We start from the raw sequence: 7,322 nt of genomic DNA on the forward strand, positions 1-7,322 counted from the left end.
AGAGGGTACCTGGGGTTTCCCAGACAGGAAAGTTCAATAGGAAATTTTTTTGGGGGGTGCTGCTTAGTGTGGTCACATTTCATTATTTTTCTACGTATGTATCCCATTATTGCAGCACCATTTGTTGAATTTTTGTTTGTTTTGCTTATTTCTTTGTTTTTTGGGAGGTGCATGGACTGGGGATTGAACCTGGGTATCCAGCATGGCAGGCAAGAATTCTACCATTGAACTACCCTTGCATCCCCCAGGAAATTTGTTTTTATAAAAGGAAATTTGTGCTTATACCTGGGACACACCTGAAGAGATTCTGAATTATTGGTCTGAGGTAGGGCCCCCCACATTGGTATTTTTTAAAAGCTTCCAAAGTAGCTAATGTGTAGTTTCCCTGTGTGAAATCCCTGAACTATGTTTTGCTTTCTCAGAACTCAGTGACCTCAGCTGAATCTCAGGGAAATAAGAGGCACATGGTAGAAAAAATGAAGTGAAAAGAGAAACAAGGTTATGAGAGTGTGAGCGTTATGTTCAATTTGTGCCTCTTTCTGTCTTCTGTGGACAACATGCGTTCTTTAGAAGGTAGGGATCAACAACAAGCTCTGAGGAGAGCTTGCAGGGTAATGGTTCTTTCCTTCACTTGGCAAGATAGTGCTGAGACCCTGTACAGCATCAGGCTAATGTGTCAGTTGTATCAAAATTGCAACTGACAGGTAGGTATACTCAGCAAATAATGCTTCTCAATTTTAACTCTTTGAGTTCCTTTCAAAAGAGAATTAAGATCACATTGTACATGCATCAGCTTTTTAAAAAAATTTACTTTTTATTTTAATATAATTTCAAAGTTATAGAACAGTTGCAAAAATAATACAAAACACATATTGAGGACTCCAATGTACCCCCCACCCTAATACCAGGATCCACCGACTTTTACTACTTCATCACATTTGCTGTTGTATCGATTTATCTTACTATCTGTGCATCCATGTATCTTTCCATCCATCCATCCATCATCTCTCTGGCTATCTATCTATCTATCTGCTTTGTAGACATTTGAAAGCAGAATGTATATTTCACGTTCCTTGAACACTTAATACTTCCATGTACATTCCCCAAGTATATTCATTTATGTAACTACCTTAAGTAGTTATCAAGTTCAAGCAATTAAAGATTGATATAAAGCTTATGGTCTATATTCCAGTTTTTTCATGTGTCCAAATAATATGTTCTTTTGGGCCCTTTCTCCTCCATTGTTAGTTCCAGTCCAGGATCATAAATTGCATTTAATTGCCATTATCTCTTTAATCACTCTTTTTTTCCCCCTAATTGTGGAAGCATATATATAACATAAACTTTCCCAACTTAACCACTCCCAAACACACCATTCAGTGTGATAAATCACATTCATAATGTTGCACTTTCCTTACACCACCATCCATCATCAGAACATTCTCATCATCCCAAATAGAAACCTTATACCCATTACGCATTAACTCCCCATTCTCCATTCCCCTGGTAACCTGTACTCTACTTTCTGTCTCTGTGAATTTAAATATTCTAGTTATTTCATTTAAGTAAGATCTATCTACAATATCTGTCCTTTTTTTGCCTGGCTTATTTCACTCAACATGATATCTTCAAGGTTAATCCATGTCGTAGCATGCATTGGAACTTCATTCCTTCTATGGCTGAATAATATTCCATGGTATATATAAACCTCATTGTGTTTATCCATTCATACATTGATGAGGCGTGGGCTGCCTTCCCCGTTTGGCTATTGTGCATAGATGCAGCTATGAACATTGATGTACAGATATCTGTCTGATGTCCTGCTTTCATTTCTTTTGGGTATGTACCTAGGAGTGAGATTGCCAGGTTATATGGTAGTTCTGTTTAACTTTTTGAGGAACTACCAAACTGTTTTTCATAGCAGCTGTTACCATTTTACATTCCCACCAATAATATACTAAGGTTCCTATTTCCTGGCATCATCACCAGTACTTGTTATTTACTGTTTTAAAATTAATAGCCAATCTAATGGGTGTGACGTGGTACCTCATTGTGGTTTGATTTGCACTTTCCTAATGGCTAATGATGTTGAGCATCTTTTCATGTGCTTATTAGCCCTTCCTGTATCTTCTTTGGAGAAACTTTTATTTGAGTCCTTTGTCCATTTTTATATTGGATTGTTTGTCTTTTCATTGTTGAGTTGCAGCAGTTCTTTATATAATCTCTGTATTAAACCTTTATCAGATGTATGGTTTCCAAATATTTTCTCCCATTCTATTGGCTGTTTTTCCACTTTCTTGATAATGTCATTTGATGCATAAAAGCTTTTTATTTTGATGAGTCCAATGTACCCATTTTTTCTTTTGTTACTTATACATTGTGTCGAATCAGAAAATCCATTTCCTAATACAAGGTCCTGAAGATATTTCCGTTTTCTTCCAGGAATATCAGTTTTAGCTGTTATATTTAGGTTGTTGGTCCATTTTGAGTGAATTTTTGTATGTGATGCGAGGTAATGATACACTTTCATTCTTTGGCATATGGATATCCAGTTTTCCCGGCATGTATCAGTTTGTTGTAGCTGTCAAGACCACATTAAAAATTGAGCCTAACTCAGGAAACACCAAGCTCTTTTCAGAAATGTATTCCTCTGTGAGGGCAGCTTATGCACTGTCTCCCCCAGAGTGGAGTCCCTAGTCAGTCATCTCTTCTTCCTGGAGAGAAAGCAGCAGTGACTAAAACTGGTAGGTCAGAACATTCCACAGGATCCCTGATCACCGAGCCGTGAGGAGAGAGACCATACTTCCGTGCACGTGCTTCTCCTTAGCTTTATTACAGCGTAGGGCTCCTTTGCCCTAAATTTACTGGGAGGCTATAGAGTACACAGTGGTGGTTCTCCAAGTATGGTCTGAGTACTAGTAGCAACAGCTTCGCCTGGAAGTTCCTTGTTAGAAATGCTAATTCTAGGCCCCATCCCATACCTACTGAATCAGAAACTCTGGAGGTATGGAATCCAGTAATCCATGTTTTAACAAGTCCTTCAGGGAATTCTGATGCACACTAAAGTTTGAGAACCATTAATTAAAAATTAGAAGATTAAAAGTAGGGACACGAGGGTGCACGGGTGGTTTAGTGGTAGAATGCTCGCCTTCCATGCAGGAGACCCAGGTTTGATTCCTGGACCATGCATGCCCCCCTGCCCCCCCCCCCAAATAAAAAAAGTAGGGACACAAGCATTAGAGAATCAAATTCAAGTCCTGCTTCCACCACTCACCTTGTGACCTTGGGTAAGTTATTTACCTCTCTAAGTCTCAGTTTCCTCTTCCGTAAAATACAGCTACCAATTTTCTCTTCTATAAAAAGGTATCTACAAGTGATTATGCACATAGAGTGAGGCACAAAATAAGGATTCAATAGATGTTGGGTACTTATTATTTTTTAAAAGCTATTCTGGGTAATCACTTCCATTTCTGGTGTGATTGGGTTCCTTTGGAAAACGCCCTAATTAGTAAGTTCAGAACCAAAGTACACATCTTTTTTATTTTATATTTTTTGTTATCAAACCAAAACAACATAGAAACATGAACATTTTTTTTGGTTTAACATTTGTTGTTTATTTATCTATTTATTTATTATTTTTTAATTTATGAAAGATAACCACACACAAACACAAACATTCTTACCATATGATCATTCCATTCTTGTTAAATAATCAATAACTCACAATATCATCACATAGTTGTATATTCATTATCATGATCATTTCTTAGAATATTTGCATCAATTCATTGATCACTAACATGAACATTCTTAACATACAAACATTCTACACATGATGTACAATCAATGGCTCACAATATCGTCACATACTAGTATATTCATCACCACGATCATTTTTTAGAACATTTGCATCACTCCGGAAAAAGAAATAAAAAGAAAATTCATACATACCATATTCCTTACCCCACCCTCTCATTGACCACTAGTATTTCCACCTACTCAATAGATTTTAACCTTTGTTCGCCCTATTTTTTTCCTATACCCTTACAACTCCCTTTCATTGTTCACTAGTATTTCAATCTACTCAATTTATTTTAACATTTGTTCCCCGTATTATTATTTATTTTTAACCCATATTTTTTACTCATCTGTCAATATCGTAAAGGGAGCATCAGACACAAGGTTTTCACAATTACATAGTCACACTGCAAAAGCTATATCACTATAAATTCATCTTCAAGAAACATGGTTACTGGAACACAGATCTACAGTTTTAGCTACTTCCCTTTGGCCTCTCTAATACACCTTATACTAAAAAGGGAATATTTATAAAGTGCATAAGAATAACCTCCAGGATAACCTCTCAACTCTGTTTGAAGTCTCTCAGCTACTGACACTTTATTTTGTCTCATTCCTCTCTTCCCCCTTTCAGTCAAGGTTTTCTCAATCCCTTGATGCTGAGTCCCAGCTCATTCTAGGATTTCTGTCCCATGTTGCCAGGGAGGTTTACACCCCTGGGAGTCATGTTCCATGTAGAGAGGTGGAGGGCAGTGAGTTTGCTTGCAGTGTTGGCTTAGAGAGAGAGAGGCCACATCTGAGCAACAAAACAGGTTCTCTGGGTGTGACTCTTAGGCCTAATTTTAAGTAGGCTTAGCCTATCCTTTGTGGGGTTAAGTTTCATATGAACAACCCCCAAGATTGAAGGCTCAGCCTGTTGATTTGGTTGTCCCCATTACTTGCAACCCACACGTCTTAACAACTCAATGGGAATGGGGCAGAAAGTATTTCATCTACCAGTTCCTTCACAGAATCATGGAAAAAAAGTGGGGAAGCTCCTTAAAAGCAATCTAGTCCTTCTGTCCCATTTAACCTAACATCAGCTGTTCAAAGAAATCCAGGTGCACAGCATCAGGAAAGGAAGAGACAGGTGTCTTTATTGTTAGGGTTTGCTGAATATGGTCATTTGGAGAGGACTGAAATTATAGCCTCAGGGTAGTTGTAGAATTTGTGTGCTTGGTACTGAGTCTCAGGCATGAAGTGGAGGTTCATATACTGATGTTCTCCAATGTGGAGCAGAACATGGGATAGGTGTTCCCGTGAATTTTTTTTTTATCTAGCCCTGAAGGATAAGCTGCCTGGGATGGAATGCTATTAACATTGCATTGCAAATTTCAACACTATAAAAAGTGAAGAGTTGGGACTTTATTAGTGAGAAAATGAACAGCAGCACAAGCCATGTAAACGTGAGGTAGTAAATATCTGTTTTAGCCTAGAAACCAGAAGTACAAAGGTAGCTAGGTAGTTTGGCAACAGTTTCCAGGGTAATCCTCCCACAGACAGCACAAGAGCTTTCCCGTTATGTTAACTCTTTCTCCACATGCCCACTGGACCTTCACTTGATGTTCCATTATCATACCTCCCTCTCTCAAAAGACTCCCTCTGTGATGTCCCTATTTTTGTGAGTGGCAGTACCATTCTCCCAAGTACTATCATAAAAAACACTTAATGTTTATCAGTCAACCAAAGGACCCTTTGGAGATATCAAACTAGGAGATACAGTTTGAAAAACAGTTAGACAAATCAGGAAATGACAGACTCTTCAATTGAAAAAATAAAAACAAAAATGGCTCACAGTGGATGAAGCTAGCCATCTGCAACTCTTCCCAGAAGCAACCTCTTGTAAACATAACTTGTAGATATATTGCAAATAAGATTAAGATGCTTCCCAATATCTCACCTGGGAGCTACCAACCTGGAATGTAATTCATGTAAGATGAGCTGTTACCTTGGAAACTGTGACATGTAATGAGGATAGGAGGCAGGTAATATTGTAATGAATGAAGATTCTGGTAGCTAGTTAAAGTTGGTGAAAAAAGAACATTGGAAAATTAGTGTTTATCCAGCACTGTCAAAATAACCAGGCCATTGGTCTGGAAGATGTGCTACAAATAACCCTTTCATTTTGTACTGTAGTGATAAGAGCTCCCTCAAAACCATTAAACTCCATTGTTCAAATTGCAAGTGACCTTCTTATTACTAGTCTGATTTCTCAGGTAACTTAATAGCTGTTAGGTATGACTCCTGGTAATAGATAAGAATATTTCTGTCACTAGAAACCATATACCTTAGTGACATTTGGCTTGTAATCACTCCCAGATGAATTGACAAAATCTAGTTCTCAGTGTCAGATTCTGGATATGGGGCTTCACCAAGATGCATCAGTTCACTTTTCTTTCTCTGATATTCTGATTTGTTTCTGATTATCAATGTAATGCATGCCTATTGTAGAAAAATAAGAGAGAACAGGAATGTGGAAAGAAACTAAGAAATGAATCACCCCCAAACTTGTTACACAGAGACAACCCCATAAACATTTGGCACAATTCTGTCCAGTCTTTTTTCCAATGCATTTTTTATACATTTAAGATCATATTAAAAGCACTATTTTTTTTTTTTTTTTTTTTAGCATGGGCAGTCTCTGGAAATCGAACCCAGGTCTCCAGCATGGCAGACAAGAATTCTGCCACTTAACCACTGTTGCACCACCCTGGAGGTACTATTTTTTAATCCTTCCTTTTCTGCATTTCCATGTCACTATTACCTTTTCAAAGACAAAACATTTAGTTATATTTTTATTGAAGTAAAACATGCATATGGAAAAGTGCATTTATCAAAAGAGTACAGTTCAATGAATTTTTACAAAATCAACATACCTGTATAACCAGCATTCAGATAAAGAAATGAAACATTAAGAGCACACCAGAAGCCTCCCATTTCCCCTTGCCAATCACCACCCCCAACCCAAGGATAATGGTGTTCTGACTCTAACACCATGGCAAAAGTATAATTTTTAATGGCTCTGCAAAAGCCTATGGATATATCACATCTTCCGTAACAGTTTCCCATTCCTCTAATGCTGGGCCTTGAAGATGCTGTTTTGTTTTTTAATCCCTGAGAAGTTTTTGGGCATATATCTTTGTCCATATCAATGTTTCCTTAAAATAATTCCTAGAGGTGGAATTTTTGAGTTAAATAGTATGAAATTTGTAAAGGCTCTTGATTCATAGTGCCAAATTGCTTTCCAGGAGGGTTCTAGTATATGAGAGTACCGTCCCTCAGCCCAGGGTCAACTTTGAGAAATATCAGATCTTTTTAAATCTTCACTTATTCGATGGGTAAACCAATATCATCTATTTGATACACTTTGCATGTCCTGTTATTCTGTAATTATTAGTGAGGTAGAACAAAACACTTAATTTGACCAGATACATTTCTTTTTCTATGAATTTTCTCTCTGTGCCCTTGGTCAAGGCCTGTAATGG

Source organism: Tamandua tetradactyla, chromosome X (assembly GCF_023851605.1).
Source record: "Tamandua tetradactyla isolate mTamTet1 chromosome X, mTamTet1.pri, whole genome shotgun sequence".
NCBI lineage: Eukaryota > Metazoa > Chordata > Mammalia > Pilosa > Myrmecophagidae > Tamandua > Tamandua tetradactyla.